Source organism: Sinocyclocheilus grahami, unplaced genomic scaffold (genome assembly GCF_001515645.1).
Source record: "Sinocyclocheilus grahami isolate Dianchi unplaced genomic scaffold, SAMN03320097.WGS_v1.1 scaffold282.1, whole genome shotgun sequence".
NCBI lineage: Eukaryota > Metazoa > Chordata > Actinopteri > Cypriniformes > Cyprinidae > Sinocyclocheilus > Sinocyclocheilus grahami.
This window is the reverse complement of record NW_015505461.1, coordinates 371,211-393,004: the sequence shown is the minus strand read 5'-3', so window position 1 is coordinate 393,004 and position 21,794 is coordinate 371,211. Positions and strand designations below refer to the sequence as shown.

At 43.3% G+C, this 21,794-nt stretch overlaps 1 pseudogene; it reads left to right on the top strand.

Annotated features, from left to right (window-relative positions):
• LOC107600357 (protein CBFA2T3-like) overlaps nucleotides 1–21,794 on the top strand; it is a 78,351-nt pseudogene that overhangs the window by 24,205 nt on the left and 32,352 nt on the right.

Here is a 21,794-nt window from a genome sequence, read left to right as displayed (position 1 = left end):
CACTTCATGTGACCCGCCCATGTCGGTGGTTCGGTCAGATGCAGATGAAGATGTGAGAAAACGCTGCAGGATACCAAGGCATTGTGCCAGGCCTTTCGGCCTTGACTTTTCCATTCACCAAAGATTCTCTGACTCAAACTGGTTCTTTTTCATCAACCAACTTCAGCAAAGATCAACTTGAACCTTCAGATTGCATCAGGAATCTCTTTCAGACAGCCGAGACTCGCAAGTATCAAACTTAGTCGTTTTAATTGATGCATTAAGTATCAGTTACACCTTTTTACAAAGGTGTGTTTGAACTCAGAATCTGACGTATCCCTGGAGGCTTAGATCTGCTGAATATGCAAATGGTTCCATAAATGTCATTCCTTATGTCTCTTTCTGTACTGAGCTAAACTTTAACCCTTTCCTATACCAACTGTATGTGTGTGTGTGTATGTGTATGTTAGACCAGTTTATGTGTTTATGTAGGATGTTAGACCAGTTTATGTGTTTATGTAGTATGTTGGACTAGTTTAAGTGTTTATGTAGTTAATAAAACCTTACTTGTATCACACTTGACGTGTTCATTGTTTGCTCATAACCGGAGTCACTAATCATGCAGATTTACGCTACAAGCTTTTGTAGAATTGTACAGTAAGAAAGTTATTTCCCTTAACCAGGAAATTAACGTTCTTAGAATTGACAAGACAGTTGACCCTGAGAGGTCAGCTAAATATCTACAGCGGATCTAAAATATTCATAATTAATCATAACTAGTTATGGTTAATTATTTATATTTCCTGTCATGAGCTGATTCGTTACACTATTGAGCCATAGTTTCACAGCAAGAGGCATATCATGATTGTGTAAACAGCATGTGTGGGCCATAGAAGGACCTGACAGGGTAGGACAGGCAGGGCTATAACTCCCCAGCAGGGAAGAGGGCCATAAACACTACATCAAGACCCAGGACAACCAGTGATCCATCACCCAGACAACCAGGAACTTGTCCTGTTGAAGATAGAACTCTATTGAGGTAACAGCATTAATAAATTGCATGTGAGAGAACAAATTAGAATTAGATGAGCATATCAAAGTATCAAAAATGACTTTGGTATCTTGCCAATCTGAACACAGACATTGTTGAGATCTTCTTGAGATCTCTTTTGAAACTCTAGAGGAGACGAGTGAAATTCGATCAATCTTTTTCTCAGTAGACAAATCCAAGAAGCTGGAGACCAAACTATTTTTTAAGTCTCAGTTTATTACTGGTTTTTGCTAAGGCAAGCATCACTAATACTAGTGTTCATACTTTTTTGCCTGGTGGTCAATGTAATCACTGGGGGGGATATATACAGTATACTGTACTGTATATATACTGTATATTTATATATTATGGCTGTCAGTTTAAGCGTTAACTTAGTTATGAAAAAATTATTAGATGTGAAAAAATAATGCGATTAATATATTTTAATGCAGTTAACGCACTGGCCCTGCCCCCAGACCTGTACATCATCTTACATTTCATACAGTGGACTGTTGACAAATATGATGCAGGGCAACAACTCCATAAATCCAGTTATGCCCTAAAATTCAAGATATTGGTGCAAGAAATGCCCCTGTATGAGTCTCATATTTATTTCATAGGATAAGCAACCATCACACGAACAGCGAAAGCAATATCACACGAGTGCTGAAGAACAAGTGCAAATGTGATTTTATACAACAGTTCAGTAAATAAGTTAATATTGTGCTATATTTTAAACACAATTTTGTGAGTTTTTGTTAAATTTTGCCAACAAAAATATTACCTAAAAGCCACAGCAGAATTGTTGTGCGTCTCTGAGCAACACAGCGGTGTTTAGTTTCTGAATGAATCTGCGTTTTGAACGAATCGTGTGAACCAATTATTCAGTAGTCCATAGAGAGAGCCGTTTAACTGAATTCCTGAGTGAATCAGCCATTTGAACGAATCAACTCATAAAGACATTTACCGCCACCTGCTGGTAGTTTTAGTTTCTTCTTTAGAGTATCATTTCATTTATTTAAAAAAAGGTATAATTAAAGGGATAGTTCAACAAAAATAAATAAACAAATAAATAAATTCTATCATCATTTAGCTACTCACATTCATGTTGTTTCAAATCTGAATGACTTTCTTTTGCACAATATAAAAGAAGGTATCTTGATTACTGTTAATAACTAAGCTGTTTTGGTCACTAGTGACTTTTATTGCATGAACAAAAAAATACTGAGATGTTTCTCAAATGATCTTCTTTTATGTTCCATACTTTATGTTAGGCCATTGTAGCCTAAACATTTAACACAATAATAGATTTAAATGATCTTTTGGGGGTATTTTCACAGCCAAATTTAGTTTGCGATTAATTAGATAAAAAAAATTTAATTGACTGACAGCCCTAATATATATATTATATAACCCTGGACAACCCTGCTGTAGGTATAAAAATAATAACTGTTAAAATAAATTCCAGTCAACAGATATTACTGAAGCTCTAACCATCTTGTTTTACCACAAAGTTGGTGTTTACTTTTCAGAAAGGTGGCTGTTTTCCTGTAAAGTAAAGGGTCAGTTTGAAATCAACAAAAACTAATTTCAGAAAAATATAGTTAAACAACTCAAATAAATAACTGACAGCAGTGAACTGCTATAAAATGTACACTAATATATATAGTGTAACCACGGGGTCAGAGACGGTGAGGGCCACGAGCTGGTCTCTAGTCCCCACCCACTTCTTCAGCAGGTTGATGTGGTAGAGCTGCTCGGCTCTCCTCCTCCCTGGCTGGCGCACACGGTACATCACCGGCCCAATCCTTTCCAGAACCGTGTAGGGACCCTGCCAGGTGGCCAGGAACTTGCAGGCAGCATTGGGGACTAGGACCATGACTCGGTCTCCAGGCTGGAACTCCCGTGGTTGGGCTGCCCAGTTATAGTGGCGCTGTTGGGCCTGCTGCGCTTTCGTCAAGTGTTCCCGGACTAATGGCATGACCCGGTCGATCCTTTCCCTCATCTGTCTGACGTGCTCGATCACAGAGCGATGGACTGCCGGCTGTTGCTCCCAGGCCTCCTTTGCCACATCCAGGAGGCCGCAGGGTTGCCGGCCAAAGAGGAGCTCAAAGGGGGTGAAGCCAGTTGAGGCCTGCGGAACTTCATGGATCCCGAAGGCGACATAGGGGAGCATCAGGTCCCAGTCGTGCTTGTCCTCCGCAACCATCCGTCTCAGCCTCTGCTTGAGGGTTTGGTTGAAGCATTCGACCAGTCCGTCAGTCGACGATCACCAGGATGTGTTCATGTCCCCGGGCAGACTTAGGCAACGGCCTCACAAGGTCCATCCCGATGCGCTCGAAGGGCACCTCGATGATGGGCAGCGGTATCAGTGGACTGGGGGGACGTCCTGGGTGACGTCACTTGGCAGGTCGGGCAGGCTTGGCAGAACCGCTTCACTTCGGCCTCCAAGCCCGGCCAGTGGAAGCGGTCGCGGATCCGCTGGATGGTGTTCCCGGCTCCGAGATGCCCTGCCAAGGGATGGCAGTGAGCCAGCTCCAGTACGGTCTCCGTTTTGGTAAGTGGCACCACCAACAATAATTTTTCCTCCCCCCTTCGCTGCGCGGGCCATTTTGCACGACGAAATGCAGGAGAGGGTGGGGACCAGGCTGAACCTCCTTGCCTTCGATGACTCGGACCTGGGTCCATCCATGCTTCAGCCTGTCGTCCTCCCGCTGTTCCTTCCCAAATGAGCCCCCTCCCGTCACCTGTTGGAACACATCATAGAAGACGTTAGGATTTTGGGAGGGGGACTCACCTTCTCTCCCGCTATCTGAGGCCAGAAGCACAGGCCGCTGACGAGGTCCTGTCGTGGGCCTCCTTCTTTGGTGGCCCCCTCCTGGGCTGGCAGGCTGCGTAGCCGTGGCCAGCAGGCGGTCAAACCCTGGCCAGTCTCTCCCGATCAGCACGGGGATGGGAAGATCCTTCATGACCCCAACTTCCACCGGCCAGGCGCCGGGAGCGGCTGAAATGGTCACTCTGCGAGCGGGAACTTGTCGTGTCTGTCCCCGTGGACACAGGTTATGGGGAGGAAGGCTTTACACTCCGTTCGGGGGCGAGAATATGCAACTAGACCAGAGTGACCGCACTGCCCGAGTCCAGGATGGCCCGGAACGGCTTTCCATTCACTTTCACTTCAACCTCTGGTGCTCCAACCGGCAGGTCGCGGTGCATAATGCAGCCTGCCAGCCAGGTCCGTGCGGGGACTTCCGTTGGCATGGGCTCATCCCGCTGGGAGGGGAGCCGCCGGCCAGCGTACTGGTCACGGGGTGCCCTCCGGCGCACGCCGCTCCTGGACCACCCTCCGGGGAAACGGCGGTGCTCGCTCCCCAGCATCCCGTATCCGCAAGCTCGACAGCCTCCACCAGCTCCGACGTGGTGCTTGGGTTCCTCATCCCAATGGCCTGTCGGTGAGATCGGGGAGTCATCATGAGGGGTCAGCTTGGGTAGCAGCTTCGCGGCTTGCACTCGGGGGTCTGGCAGCGGAACGCATTGTGCGCCGGCGGGAAGCAGGGCCGCGATTCCCTGCTCCGTCTCTCCTTGACAGGTGGCGAGGTGCTCAACAATTTGTTGCTAGCGGATGCTAACCTCGGTGAGCCGCTGGAGGATTTCGTCCATGGTGGGGGAGGAGCACTCGCCTGTGACAGAACCCGGAGACAAAAACAAGGAAAAAAGGTGAGGTGAAGAAGATCGCTTGTCTGTGATTCTTCACTGATGCGCCTGCATTCTCCACCAGTGTAACGGGGTGAAGAATCACACAACAAGAAATCTCAATCAATACCCCGGAGGGTGGATTTTTTGGGGTGAGGGGTGCTAGTGAGAAAGGTCCAGGTAGGTGCTCCGGTGCCGTGAGTGCTCTCTTCCGTCTTCCCAGTGCAGAGGGTCCGTGCAGTGCTCCTGTGGGGCTGGTCGGTCACACGCTGCTTTCTGTGGGGAAAATGAGAGGGCGAGTCAGTGCTCAGTCTCATGGAGGAATCTCCTAGATGGCAGGGCTTGCGTGGCTTATGTATGTATAACTCCATTTTTACTCAGAATAGAGCACTTAATATTTCTTAGGTGTCTTTAAGATGCATTAAAGTTTGTTGTAGATCATTAGACATGATGTTACACTGCATTGAGTTTGATTGCAGATTTCTTAGAAGGAACTTTCATACACAAAACAATGGCCAACAAGGCAGTAAGGCAACTGCTTTAGGTTAAAGCACAGCCAGGGTGCATGCACAGGAGACAGATCCTCACGTTTCACACTTGATAAGTTTAAGACATTTGCCCTTGCAAGAACAGTACAGACTGACACATCCATAAATGTAGCCAAATTGCATTTGGCTGTAGAAAAATCCTCAAATATCTGGGCAGATATTGCATGTCCACACCAGAGCTGACCACATATCAGTATGGTGGATTAAGAATAATGGGTGTAGAGGACTCAAGTCATAAAGAATTGATTTAATACCTGTGAACTGGGTATTAGCTGTCATGAGAGAAGGAGAGGTGGAGCCAATGCAGTGAGGGCTACTCTTTTTACAGGATTCCTCAAGGCTGAGAGTTTTGATCTAGCGTAGTGTTCAATTCTATTGACATAATTTCTCTTCACACACACATACACACAGGTTTGTTTTTCTGAAAAGTGCCAACACAGCCAGGTCGTAATGGTTTTTATACTGTACAGACCGTATATTGTATTGCCCTACACCAACCCTACCCCTAAACCTACCCCTTACAGGAAACTTTGTGCTATTTCAGATTTTCAATACACTCCATTCTGTGATTTATAAGCGTTTTGAAAAGTGGGGACATGGGGTAATGTCCTGAAAAATCACCTTCTCCTTGTAATACCTATGTCATACCCTTGTCATTATACAAATGTATGTCCTCATTTGTCACAAAAACGCATGCACTAAACTCTGGTACACTCCCACACACACACGTTTTTTCTCACACGCTTCCCTTAAGTCAGTGAAGTGCATGTAAAACATTTTACTTCTATAATGCAGGTAAAACATGATATTCAATGAGGAAAAAAATATAGGCAAAATTTTGTGATTTTATTCATCATAAAAATATTAAAACAAACATTATTTGTTTTTAATTTGCAATAATGTGCACAGCTAAACTGTTTAAACAAATGCATAAAGTAACTACGATCTAAACTAAAGAAATCAGAAAGTAACTAGGATCCTTTTTTTTTGTCCAGTTTGATTTCATCATGCTTTAAAGCATTATCTAAGGGGCCACTGTAATAAAATGACTTCCATTTATTCACCATTTTCCTGGTGAAAATCTATAACCATAACCAGTAATAGATTTATGTTAAATATGTGATTTTCTCAGAGTGTTTTGACTGGAGGCTTCTCAGGCTGACCAGGCAAGTGGAATAGTGGGACTAAAGAAGTATGAGGCAGCTGTCTCTGTGTACTTTACACCACCGGCACTTTCTCCAACAGCAGAGTAACCATGTTTGTTTACATGTCTTTACATCCAGTCATTTCTAAAGGGGTGGGGAAAGAAAGGCAGATGTGCGTTTCTCATCGGCTCACCTACGGTGATACCATCAGATCCTCCCCCTAAAACTGAGTTACAATGCCAGTGAATGGCTAGCAGGTGTGGTGATGGTTAAACAGTCAAAAATGGGGGAATCAACTGAATAAAGTGAAGGGAGGGGGGTTGGAGAAGAAGTCGGTCATTTTTTAGCAGCAGCAGCTGTATTTACTAGATCTTTTCCGCCAACACCTCAGAAGGAGGAATATATTCTGCACTGAATACTCTGCCTGAAACCACAAGAAGAAAAAGTCATATTCATATTCAAATACAGCTGAAAATGTCTGTGGAAATGCCATCTCTTATCCATATTCATAGTTGGCGCATGCAGCTCTTTGAATCACTCAAGTAACTGCTTTGCTATTCAGTTGAATTTTACCTTAGACTTAAGCTGAAAGTTATTTCTCAAGGTCTCAGAATAAATAATTAATGTAAATTATAATTTTTGTAAGCACCTGATAAGCAGTTTAAAACACAATAAGTATCAGGTATACAGGGGCCTGATATTTGGACACTTATATAAATGTCAAATTATGAATATCATTGCATTAGATGGCAAAATATCAAAACCACGTGCAGTTTATTGCTAATGAAAAACATTTTACAAAACATTTAAAATGATAAACCAATGGATATAGCCTACAGTTCAAAATGAAGACAAAAGGTATTTGGACACCCTGTGGTTGTCAGATGTTAGCGGAATATGTCCATGATGAACTATACCTGCTTAGACATCTTGAGAATAACTAATTTACATCCCCTAAATATCACCTTGGGACTCAGTCATTCTTGAGAAGTGGGACAAAACAGGGTGCAAAATTGAAAAAATAAAACCTTGTACTCAGAGAAATTAAACTACATTTATGTATCTTATATGTACTAAGCTACTGAGCTATGCTTTGATACAACCTCCCAACTTATCTCTTTTTTAACAAAATGTGCTTTTTTACCTTGGACTGTGTAATATATTTTCAACTTTATCTTTAACAACATTCAAGATGTTTTTAACATTTCAAAACACATTCTCGTGTTAGCAGACATATTACACTTTCACATGTGACCAACAATTCCACAACAAATATAAAATATCATAATGAAATATTATCAAAATATTCAACTGACGGAGGTGATAGAACTGACGGAGTTGACACATCTGACGGAGGTGACAAAAACCTGAATTTGTAGTCATTTTAACTATCAAATACATTGAATCAGTCAATTACTGTATTAAAACAAACACAAAAATTTGGCATTTCTTTCACAAAACCAGTGGAGATCATGTAGTAGTTATTTTATTTTTTTCTGTTGATGCTAGATGCTAATGGAACCTGCTTCAGGTGAATAAAATTATCTAAATATTTCAAATAATTTCCTCAGAAATAGGAAGACGGTGTTGACATATCCTGACTGTGACAAAGGAGATATTAACATTAGGATTTAAAATATTCTAAAACTTAGCAGAGCCTGTCTGACACTGATGTACTCTGCAGATGTGAACTGTGGCAAGGGGGTCCTTTAGAGTGACAGCTGCCCCTGATATTCCCTGATTTTATTACATTTTATTGAATGTCTGACGGTGTTGACAAAAAGCGGGGACGCAACTTTAAAATCGTATTAAACATGCATGTGTCATTAAAAATCAAGTCAAGTTAAATCAAGTCAAGTTTATTTGTACGGCGCTTTTCACGATACAAATCATTGCAAAGCAACTTTACAGCAAATTAAGTTTCTACAATATTTAGTGGTAGCTTATCAGTGGTGACTGTCAATTAATGTACATATGGCAGAAATGTACGGACATACGTAACCGAGACGTTCCCTTTCAGTCGGTCACTCTCGACGTCACGTCGGAGGACCGATGAAATTGGGATCCTACCAAAGGGCCACAGCTACTGCCCCTTCCAGTGTCCTGTGGAAGCCACCTGCACCCTTACTTTTTGGCGTAGGCCAGGGCTTGCAAAAGAGGAACAGCTACTGCTGCTATGGAACTACCCACTGAGTAAGACTGGATAACACTGGGAAAACATACCCGTTCTACTTGGAACAGGGACGTTACAGAAGCTCCAACCTTCCAGAAGGAGGTTTCGGAAGCAATACACATATGGACATTCCTTAGGTGCATATGGAAGAATGGAGGTGATTGTAACCCTCTTGCAATGGCAGAAGTCTGCCAGGGAAACACGGTCTCAAGGCTAAACCGTGGACTTTACACATATGGGATCCACTTAGGTCTTACATATGGAACCCAGCCTTCTACCGGTTCTCGAGGATTCAACGAGTGAAGGCCTGGCGCCGGACGCTCCGCCACGTCTGGCTGCCGAGGGGACGGAGGAACTCAACAGGGTCTAATATATGGACTCTCTGGAGTGGTTTTTGCAAGCCGACCCGAAGTCGGGGCCTCTCAGTGCTTCTACCTATTTGAGGTGAGAACACAGGAGGATACTGGCTCCACACTAAGGCTATAGAATACAGCGAATATGTTAGGCCTTCTACGGGGTCGTGGTTAGCAGCGATCGCAGCAACATAAACTTTAAGGGTGCTTGCTGCAAAAAGGACAGCACAACTCTGACCGGGCATATTCGGGGGTCTTCTCGGTGAGAAGAACACCACTCAATGAACAGGTTCCACTTCAAAGCGTAGGCGTGTCCGTAGACGGTGCTCTCGCTGAAGTGATGGTGTCAACTACCTCTTGAGGTACGTCACTCAGAACCTCCGCGTCCCGTCCAGGGACAAGACATGAAGTTTCCAGAGGTCTGGACACGGGTGCCAAAGGGTGCCCCTTCTCTGAGTCAGTAGATCCTTCCTCAGAGGAATCAGCCAAGGAGGGGCTGTCACGAGGAGCATTAGTTCCGGGAACCAGGTCCGGGTAGGCCAATAGGGTGCCACCAACAGGACCTGCTCCTCGTCCTCCCTGACCTTGCACAGCAACTGCCAGAAGGCTCACTGGGGGATACGCATACCTGCGAAGGCCCCGCGGCCAGCTGTGTGACAGTGTGTCCGTGCCGAGTGTTCCCTCGGCCAGGGAGAAGAAAAACTGGCAGTGAGAGGTTTCTGGAGAGGCAAACAGGTCTACCTGAGCGTCTCCGAAACGTCTCCAAACCAGCTGGACCGTCTGGGGATGGAGTCGCCATTCTCCCGGGAGCGCAGCTCGGGACAGCTCATCGGCTGCCCGGTTGAGCAGCCCAGGAATGTGAACAGCCCCCCCAGCCGGTGGTTGAGGCATCCGTGCAAACCACAGCATGCCTGGAGACCTGCTCTAGGGGCACTCCTGCCTGGAGAAACGCAAGGTCTGACCACGTGGTGAAGGTTTAGCGGCAGGCCAGTGTAACTTGGACTCGGAAAGTGACGCGTTGCCACGCCCACCTCGGGACTCGGCCATAGAGCCAGTGCTGCAGCGGTCTCATATGGAGCAGCCCCAGCAGCGAGACGGGCTGGGTAGCTCAAGCAAGGCTCCCAGACACCGCGCAAGTGGCATCAACGGAACTACAGGTGTACCCGCAGTGGGGCAGCGCGGAAGAACGCAGGGACCCGGCCCGGGCGTCTCGTAGCCGGTCCGAGGCTGGGTCTGGGTGTGTGTAACACTGACCTGCGTTTGAGCAGAGGGTGCGTGGGTAGTCCGTTGGTTCGTCCTCCCGATCCGCCCACTGCTGCTCACTGGCGAGAGAGGAGGGTGAGTGTGATACGAACTGGATCGTCCACAAACCCCCGTCCCCTCTGGGGACCCAGAAATAGAGGAATTGCTCTGTCGAGTATTTGGGTACCACCGACCAAGAGGTCAGTGGCGGAAAAGATGAAAAGATACTCCGCTCGGCCCTCCTTCGGGGGAGGGAGTGGTGTGCTTACCATCTCCTGAAGAGCAGGTCCCTCCACCTCTGGGTTGCCCGTCTCAGGGCCTCTGCTCTTTCGCTTGCCACCAGGTTTGGTGGGGGCCTGGACGGGCGGGGCGGGGGGCCGCCCTCGGCGATGGCAGCAGCTGCACGCCGGGGCAGGATGTACCTGATGGCTTCAGTCTGCTTTGGTCAGCGGAGAACTGCTGGGCAAGTTCTCCACCATGTCGCCGAAAAGGCCGGCCTGGGACACGGGGGCGTTCACGAATCGTGTCTTGCTCGTCTCGCGCATGTCAGCCAGTCACTGCCAGAAATGGCGCACCTGGACCATCATGGTGGACATCGCACGACCCAGAGACCGCGCCGTAACCTTCGTCGCTCGTAGCGTGAGGTCCGCCGCGGTGCGGCGTTCTCTGCGAACTTCTGGGTCGTGGCCACCCTCATGCAAGTTCCTCAGTGCCTTGGCCTGGTGCACTTGCAATCACGCCATAGCGTGTAAGGCGGAGGCAGCTTCTCCACAGGTCGTATAAGCATCGCTGGCCAGGCGAGTACCAACAGACCCGGGAGGGGAGGCACGGTTCTCCCTGCCGGTTGGAGGTGGTATTAGGACACAACTGCATCGCAACCGACCGCTCCACCAGGGGGACCCTTGTAACCCCCTAGCTGCCCCACCATCGAGGGTGGTGAGGGAGGAGGAACCAGCAGAGTGTTTTCCGGCAGTAAAAAGGTGCCGTCCACGACCTGTTGAGCTCCTCATACACCTCCGGGAAGAAAGGCACCGAGGCGGGGCGCTGAGAACCAGCGTGGACCACCCCGAGAACCAATCGTGCAACCTACCCCTACGGCAGTCCGGGAAAGCATAGCCATCATATCCGGGTTCGTATCCGGCACCGCTGACCGCCCAGAGGGTGGTGGAACGCTGATGGATCTTCATCCCCAGAGAAATCCGGCTCACCCTCCGATGCTGTAACTGACATCCGATCATCGGGGGGAGCCTCGGAAGAAACAGGTGGTACCCCCCGGGAGGGTCCAGCCTGCTCTTTCGAGATCTCCACTGTTTTCGAAGTGCTGGCTGGCTGGGGCATCCCCGGAGGGGAATTCCTCCCCGTGACCGTAAGACTAGTTCGCCCACTACCAGAAAAAGGGGTGCCCCTGGCTGCCGCCAGAGGGAACCCCAGATCTAGGCAGTGGCACGGGCACTCCGCCCCCTTGCAGGTAACGGAGTCTGGTCCGCAACTCCGAGATGGTCATACCCCCGCAATAGGAGCATGAGTCATCCACGAAAGCCACCTCAGCGTGCTTCGTGCCCAGACACGAGAGGCAGCGATTGTGACCATCACCCGGTGCCAGGTAACGACCGCACCCAGAAACACACGGATGGTACGACATCTTTAAAAAGACGTTCAACCCGTGAAGCTCTTTTAGATGGAAATTGCACTTTTAGTGTGCTGAAGCGCACAGGGGAGATGGCCGTCTGCAACACTGACAGGGGTAGTGCAGCCTGTTGTGTGCAACCCACTCGACACGGGAAAACCACCGCCACTGGAGTGCCGTACCACTAGCACGAGAGCCCACGAAGAGCGTGCTTGACTGTAGTTTTTACTCTACGTAGAAGGTCAGGAGCAGAACGATAGAACCGCTCGGCTCCGAAGCGAAAAGCTGAATATGCGCTGCATCTGCTGCCTACTTATACTCACGCTGTGATCAGCAGCAGCTGGATGCAATAATCGCATGCCAATGTGCATTGGCTCGTTTAGTTTACACTCGAATTGGATTGGTCTCTCTAAGCGAGATCCCAATTTCGTCGGTCATCCGACGTGACGTTGAGAGTGACCGACTGAAAGGGAACTAATCCCGTATTTTCTAATAATATTACCAAGGGGCAACATGTATATCGAAAATAGCAGAGGACCTAGGACAGATCCTTGTGGCACTCCATATTTTACTGGTGATAATTGAGATGACTCCCCATTTAAATGAAAAAACAACCTTGCTTTGATAGGAGAAATTATTAAGTGTTTCTTTTGATAAAACAAGCTCTTTTTCATCATTAAAAAAAAACATTTTTATCCATTTTATTGCATATGAATGATTGAACCTTTCTCTGTGGACACACTGTTTTAGATGTAGTGAGAGGACATTAAGAAACACAGATTTGGTATAATAATGAGAAAACTTAATTGAAGGTGATAATTGTGTTAAATACATTCTATTATTAATCCCTCATGACATTTAAAATTGAAAATATATATATTTTTAAACCTAATAGCAGTTAACCTTGCTGGACCTGTTTTGTCCTATGTCTCAAGAATGACTGGACTAGTAAAAGGATTAGCAAAAATGGTAGCCTAGCCTACAATACAGTTTGTTTCCAGATGTCACTTGCTTTAATATTTGAAATTACCTATACATATAGTTTTATCCCAGAAATACATGCAAAACGATTTATCGACAGTAGATGACAGTTATATAAATTACTAAAAGTAGGGACCATCCATCAACAGTCCAGTGTTTCCCAACCGGGGTGCTGCAGGGCTTTTTTTATATTTTTAAATTGCTAAAATGTTCAAAAAAGCATCTACTATATAATATCAATTTCTGATGTCACCAATAATTAGAGACGCACCGAAATTTCGGCAGCAAAGTTCACTCAAAAATCGAGCTGACAGGAAACATCGATGTAGTACAGTATTGTTTCTGTCTGCAATAGCCCTACTGTCTTGTAACATGATGTGGTTGTCACGTATCTGGTCCATGAACTTCCGTCTGCTAGCCATCAGAGGTCACCCTTCCCATTTCATTGACTCTTGCACTACACACTGTTGCATATCACCCCGGACTACATATCCCATCATCCACTGCACTAACGACACACACACTGTTGATTGCACAGCACTGATTGCACACAGCTGTTATCACCCCCACATCCCCTATTAACTCTCACTCTGATCCCATTGCACTGCCGAGTATTGTTGAGCACTTATCAGTTTGATAGTTACACTACTTAGCCTGTTGCCTTGCCTTGCCAGTTTTCTCGGTTCTGATCTTCAGATGTAGCATGGCAGAAGACAGGTTGAATGATCTGGGGATTCTATGAATGATCTGGGGATTCTAAGCATAGAATGTAGAAGAGCAAAATCACTAAATCTTGATGAGTTTGTGGATATCTTTGCCAGAAATCACAAGAACCGTAGGATTCAGCTACTATAATTTAGAGACAAGTAAAATGTTCTGTCCCTTGAGTAAACTCATAGTGTTTAGAAATGCAATGGGTTTGCAATTTGTTTGTAAAGTAATGCAAAGACTTAATGCACTTGCTTTTTCTTGGTGAATAAAGTGCATTTTCACCTGTCAGAGTTCAGAGATTTAGTACTAACATTAAGACACGGGATAGTATGAATTCATGAACAATTATTAATTTAGCATTTGGACACAGAAAATGGCCATAGTTTCTTATTTTACATGCTTCGAGTTGTTTGAGATCCAAAAAGATTTTTGTTTACTGATTTTAAGCTTTTTGCCATTTTATTCTGGAAATGATTAGCATATATATTGCTTTTTTTGTATGCTTTGGAAATAAATTGCTAACTTTAAATTCACTGTGTACATTTGTAATCTATAAATTCTGTAGAATTTTTGTCTGTAAAACAGAACATGTAAAACACAGTTAAATGTGTTTTGTTGTAGTTGTTTTGTTTTTGTGGCCACCCCAATAAAATCACTGGGTCTTACCTGGCCACCCCTGAAAAAAAGTTGTGGCTACGCCCCTGGTACTCCATAAAACAGTTTTGAAAGGTGAGTTGTGAAAATTACGTTATCTAGGATAAATCTGCTTTGGGCCGATAAATTTCATTCGGAGCTGTTTAAAATAAACATAACACTATTACAAATTGAGTAAAAGGTTTGAAAGTTAGGATTTATAGCTATAAACTGTTATAGATGTTTATGGCTGAATGTTGGCTTGCAATTATTGTTCAATTTATTGTTTTATACAAATTAAAGTGAAAACGTGTTTTAATTTGGTATTCTGTGTTAGCATGGCTAGAGAGTATGAGCATAGACATTTATTTACAAGATAAGCTAAGATATATTTAAACAATTTATGCTTTTATTCTTTTAGAAAAACATTTATCTGTGAGACCTCTGCATTACATGGAGTATGACCACGACTTACCTCAAACAAATGGTTTAGATGAGAAAACCAATGATAACATTCAGAGATAAAAGATAGCCCTGCATGTCTACTGCGTTTGAGGTCATACAATTGCATAAAATGTTAACCCACCACAATTTTTAAAAAATAAACTGGGGAACATGAGAAGTTTAAAAATTAATTATGTCATCACCGATAGCCTCGTGGGAAGCACGTCGACATGTAGCGCCATTGCACTTCGGGTGTCCCGTGTTCGAGTCCTGGCTCGCGGACCTTTCCCGATCCCATTACCCCTCTCTCTCCCACTTCGCTTCCTGTCTCACTACTGTCATGAATCCGGTCCATGAACTTCCGTCTGCTTACCATCAGAGGTCACCCTTTCCATTACATTGACTCTCGCACTACACCTACTGTTGCTTATCATCCCGGACTACATATCCCATCATTCATTGCACTGATTGCACACAGCTGTTTTCACTGATTGCACACAGCTGTTTCACATCACTCACTCACTATATAACACTCACTCAAACTACAATTCATGGCCGAGTATTGTTTAGCGCATATCTCTTGATAGCTACACTACAGAGCCCTCGTTAGCCGCCTAGCCTAGCCTAGCCTAGCCTAGCCTTGCTTAGCCTGTTAGTTTTCCTAGTTCCTGTTATCCTTCCCGTGTTTCCTTGTTTTGCCTTGCCTTGTCAGTTTTCTCGGTTCTGATCTTTGCCTGTCTCCCTGGATTTATCCCTCTAGTCTTGCCCCTGTGGTTCTGTCTGCCGATCGTTGACCTATGCTAGTCCTAGGACTATTCTTGTGTTTTGCCCGCCATATACCTGTCTGCCTTTATCTGACCCATGCCTGTTGTATGACCACGTCTCTGTCTTCTCCTAAATAAAGCTTGCATATGGATCCACACGTCTCGCGTCTGGTCAGCCCCATGACAGTGGTATATGGGTAACGCTGCCCTCTCATTCATTGATCTGCTAACCGCTATGTAATGCTCGCGTGTTCTGATTATAATAACTTTCTAGGACAAAAAATTATTTGGATAATTGGTAAAAAAAAAAAAAAAAGTTAAATATCTTAACCCTACTGTTAGACCTACCTGAAAAACTAAAAAGCAATTTATTTAATTTGAAGGCCTGTCATTATTTTTTATTTGTGCTATCATTACTAATTTCTTTATTTGTTCTTATTTTATTACTGACTGCTTACTTGTCATTTTTTTATTCAGTTCAAAGTTTGAAATCAAGTTATCTCGTGCTTTTACCCCACTGTAAAATAAAAAAAACACTGAGTAAGCAAAAATTTGTGAGATAGCTAGTTATAATGGTAATTAAATAATGTTTCCATATGTATAAAAGCCTACATTAAAATCTGTCATGTAAATTGGTCTCTTCATTAGAAATTAGCCTACTGATTGCCACCATTGATGGACAATATTTTTTAATAATATAAAAAATATCTGTATGACATTATATTCTGCAGTTCTTCCCTGTTGTACCGAATATCTATACTTTTCAAATTATATCGAAGAAAGAAATTCAAATATTGTGACAAAATTAATTTTGTAGGGTGCCACAAGTTTGTTAAAATTTCCAAAGGATGCCGCGACTAAAAAAAGGTTGGGAAACACTGGTCTAGCCTACACTTAGACGGGAAAATGTTTAAATGAAGCACGATGCTCCAGAAAAATGAAATGCTCAGTTTGTAACTATGTTACAAAAACGCAATATCTCCCATCTGATTTGAATGAACTCGATCGGTCTTCGGGCACCAGCTGCCTTGCTGTCAATTGCCTGACGAATGAGAGTGAACTGATATGGGGAAACAGCGGCCCCTAGCGGCGTGCGCTCAAAATGCGTTTAAAAACCTGGCAAAAACGCCCGGCGCTGTGGAAGGACCATCAATACTGCTCTCATGAGAATCAATCTGACATTTTTATCAGAGGCAGGGACAGTGCTTACGATCCCTGAAGAATTGCAGAAAATTGTGGGCACATCCTAATTATGTTAATAGCAAGTCTATTAAAAATGTGATATGAATTATATTAGGAATCCTCAATATCAGAGGGGGTTACTGCACAAGGGAGGCAGGCTGTCAAGCTTGTGGGTCTGAGGAGCTGTCACAGAGAGAGAGAGAGAGAGAGAGAGAGAGAACGAGCGAGTGAGAAAGAGAGGTTAGGAGCTCAGGAGAACGCTTCTCTTCTCCAGATGGTGTTTTAAACGCAGACAGAAGGGTCATTAGACAACACACCAGCTTCCAACCACTGACAACAACAACGACAATAAACCAAAACGCGAGATGGTGCAGAGAGAAACAACGGAGAATGTGTAACATCAGTTAGCTGGGACACGAATGATGTTTTTAATGGACCGTTTTTTCGCGTTCAGTGTGGAGGGAGTTCGCGGCGAACAGTTGGAGCATTAACGGGAAGATCTCCGACACACTCCCTATCTGAATCATTTCTGTAGACGAGGACTTTGAGGACTTACAAGAGACAATATTCACTACACTTCTACTTGGAAACATGGAGCATCAGTGGCAGTATTAAAAAAAACATCTTCTATCTTCTAGGAGGGATCACGGACATCTACTGTGGAATACGATATTAAAACCACCAAGAACGCGAGATCTGAATTGGAGGACTTTGCGATTTGTTCGTGATTTGAGAAATCGAAGCGAACTTTTTTTTTCGCCCTGTGCATTTTTTCTAAGAAATTTGTTAACACGTTTCAAGATTTCGACATTTTAAAGGAACGTAATACCAAAGTCTCACTACTTTAGAACTAAAGCTTCGCTGTGTTCTCGCTTTGTATGATATTTTCGATTTCTTGAAATTGAATTACCTCATTATTACTATAACGGAAAGTCAACATCGCAATCCAAAGGAGTTCAGAACTCTCTCTCAGACACTCTTTGATACGATTCTTATTCAGTTTGGAAAGTTCTCACCTTTTTCAGTGATATTCGAGGCGTAATAGACTACTCTCCGTTTATTTCTGTTTTTATTTTTCGCGTGGATTATATTTGCTGCAGATACCTCAGTTTGACTTCGACCTTCAGAAGTAAGTGATGCCTCTGCTTTATCTATAAATACTTTGTTCGTTCAATAACGTTTATTTCTCAAATAGCCTACATGCTAGACTGGACTTAAGCGAAGATGTTATACAATGCTTGTAACTGGAATACAGTCCAGCAATATAGAAATTAAATGACCAACGCAACGACATACCTGCTTTGTTGCAGTTTGTTTTTTATATGCTGCATAAATACAAAATACAGATAGGCTATATGAAATGGAAACATTATTATTTTTTCTTTCAAACGAGTTGTTTCAAATCAAATTAGATGTTAATTTAAGATTCGGGAAGCCTGCTATTATCACTAAAGTGATGGTTACTAAAATTAATATTAACAAAAATAAAACGTTAAATCATGCCACAATGTATTTCTCCATCTTTCTGTAATTATTTGTTTAGTTATGGTTTATGAAAGGAACACGAAAAATGCAACAATTCATATTTTGCCAAAACAATCCCAACCTCTGAATTGGAATTTATTAGAGATGATCTAATTCAGTTGGGTCTGGTCTGCCAGAAATTTGCTCACACTATAATTGTTTCACATTTTCTGAAGAGAAAGAGGTTATATTGTTTAGGCTACTTTAAAACAATATTTATCTGAGAGTATTAATAATAAACATAATTGAGTAGAAATTACAGCATATTTAAGCACATCAGATGGCTTTTAAAAAAACAGCAGTTTATAGCAGTCATCAGCCTGGCAATCTCTGCACCTGTTTTTCCAATAAATGGTTAGTCTATAAGAGCATAAAAATGAAGATGTGATCAGGTGCATTATGACGAATTGTTCATTGCAACCTTACCAGCACACTGATGGATGAAACCACAATATGCTCTGTTGCAACATCACTTGTCTTAACTGTCCTTCAGTCCAGCCCAGTCAGCATCCGTTGATGTTACTGCCATTGCACTGCAAACCACCACTTTACTCTTCAATTGACCCCAGTAAAGATCAGCTTAATTATGAATGAACAGATGGTAATAGTTCTCCCAACAGCTAAATGTCTAAAGGTGAAACCGCGCTGTGGCCACAAACTATCCTTAAACATTACCACCAAATAGCCCTTATAGCTTTTACAGGCAAATGTCCCTGCTGCATGCACTAAAGCACCTCCACTAAGAGAAAGCCATTCATTAATCTGGAGTGAGTATTCAATTTGCTTTCATGCCATCTTTAGTAGATTTATATAGAAGAATCTGTAAGGGTCAAGTCAAATGGCTCTGAGGAGACACTGCTTTGCATTGGTAATGTGTTGATATGGAGAACTTATTTTGATTGCTTTTGCAGCTTCTGTAATGAGGAGGATTTTTGAAGTCAGTTGATGCTCACTGTCTGCACTTAACGAAACTGGGCTGCGTTTCCCAAAAGCATTGGTAAGCTTAAGGTGATCGTAACTCCATTGGTGACTGGTTCTACGATCAACTTAGGCTTATGAAGCTTTTTGAAAATGTAGCCCACATCAGAATGCTGGCAAAGCCTAAATACATGTGCTTAAATATTAAAAACAAACTGCTAGTGTAGAAAATTTACAATAGTTTTTTAAACCAAAATCCATACACATTTTTTAGTGAAAAACAATAATTTAAAAAGCCATAATGTAAAGTTGACCATGGTTCTGTAATCCTAAAACATTGTAAATAGAGGTCACCTTAGATATTACAAAATGAAACTTTATCATTTGCACATATAGTTTAGAAAAATAAAGTGTATTTCAAACTGTCAGTGCAACACCCAGAACTGATCTGCTGAGAATTTATAAAGGCTCACACTGGTACTATGATGCAGTCGGAGTTTGTCATGTGGATGGTGTCCGTTTCTATGGTTATGGCATATGTCTTAAGTTTACTAGTAAATAGGATGCCCGAGAGTGTGTCCTTGTGGTAGTGCTCTGCAATGGGAGCAGGAACATGGTGTGCACTGGAGGTAATTATTGTAATTTGAGTGCGGGTGCAGGTGAAGTTTGCCGTCTCGTAATTAACGAGAGGAGCAGATGGCGGTGGGCGGGAGATGGGTGCAGGCAGACGGCCGGCAAACCAGCAGGGGGAGGGAGGAAGAGAGAACGAGAGAACTAGGGGGTGGGGTCAGGCACTGATCAGTAAGCACAAGCACCTGATCGGCCAGGTAGCCTGTCACCTGCACGAAAGACGTCACTCACACAACTAACCCCGAGACACGTGGCAGCACTGTACTTAAAATGCCAGTTTTTACAAGTATACCTCTTTTGGCAAAAACATCAATACTATGTGTAGAGTTAATCTAATCTATAAATAGAAGTTTTTTTGTAGTTGCACAGTCGGTTGTGCATTTGGTATCCTAAAAAGGGCTTTTGCGTTCATACTGTAGAGACACAGATTCGAATCTGACATGCAACATATCCTGATCCCATTCACATTGAAGAGAGCGACATAGTGAATGGGATCAGGATATGTTGCAGGTCAGATTCGAATCTGACATGCAACATATCCTGATCCCATTCACATTGAAGAGAGTGACATAGTGAATAATGCATGTGTGCACAAAAAAAGGGTTTTTGTGCTCACAGGTACACAGTTTCAAATCCTACAACATGTCCCAACATAGTGGGTAATGTTCTGTGACAGTGGGTAGTACATGTGCTTGCCACACACAAAGAGCCTTTGTGCTCATGGAGATACAGGTTCGAGTCTGACATGCAACATATCCTGATCCCATTCACATTGAAGAGAGTGACATAGTGAATAATGCATGTGTGCACAAAAAAAGGGTTTTTGTGCTCACAGGTACACAGTTTCAAATCCTACAACATGTCCCAACATAGTGGGTAATGTTCTGTGACAGTGGGTAGTACATGTGCTTGCCACACACAAAGAGCCTTTGTGCTCATGGAGATACAGGTTCGAGACTGGCATGCGTCATACCCCAATATTACTTACTCTACTTTTTGCTCTTTACTGTTTTACTTGGATACACTGTAAGTAAAAAAAAAACTAAACAACAGAAAAGGTACTGGTAGTTTTACATAACTTTTCGGACATTTCCTTTAATCGTAAAGCACAACATAATGCAAACTGCGTAATTCAAAATACAAGTGAAACACCTGTGAAAAATCATTACCTAAAATTCCTTCGTATTAACAAGGTATATTTTGCTCCCCTTTCATACAGACATTTCTTAAGAGTGTATAAATAAAATGCAAAAAGCCCATTAATATTTGTATGATAGATTTTTGATTTCTTTAAACTGGATAGCCTTAAGATTTACAATTATGTCAACATTGGACTGTGTTTTTGATAAATTCAAATTTAATCAACAAAAATATGATTGAAGTGTACTTGCTCTCCAGCCATTCCAGCATCTAGACAGTTGTCAGATCACACACTGATCCTAATTCCTATAGAGCATTAATGCAATTGTGCAGTCACATGAGTCCTGAGCAGGTGAGGACATCTGCAAGCTGTTTTTTTTTTCAAATTTGCATGTATTGAAAGGAATGCCTTCCAGATCCAGACTGGAAAAGTGCATAAAATAAAAAAAAATCATAACTGCTCAGTGCACACCACAAAGCCAATGTGTGTCAGATATACAGAAAGAGACTAAGGTTATGTTCACACTGCAAGACTTAGTGCTCAATTCTGATTCTTATTGTTCAGATCCTTTTGTTGTCGTTGTTGTTTGTTTGGCTGTTTACATTTTCAAAAATGTGGCCAATATCAGATTTGAGTGTGAACTGGTCACAGTCATGAACTGACCTGCATGCCCAAAAGAACAATAACAAAGATGTCACACAGCATGCTGTCATAGAAGTAAACATAGAAGCCACTAAAACCAGCATTTATGCATTCATTTATAAACTGATGTGTCACGGAAGACAGCAGTTTGTGCACAAGTAATAGAAGAGGTAAAGATAAGGAGTAAGAGAGCAAAGTTTTTCTCATATACTTTAATTGTTACAGCTTACTGTCCCTCCAGTGACTACCTTCTCAGCTGTCTTCCATATTCACAGGGTGACCAAAGAACTACTGGTATGTTAAATCTTTGGAGTGACTCCCATCAACACAGAATTGTCACAAATGTCCATCTAGAGTGACGTAAAAGTCACATGAATTCGGATATGACTATTCAGACTAAGATCGTATTGCAAAACATTGGACCTGTATCTGATTTA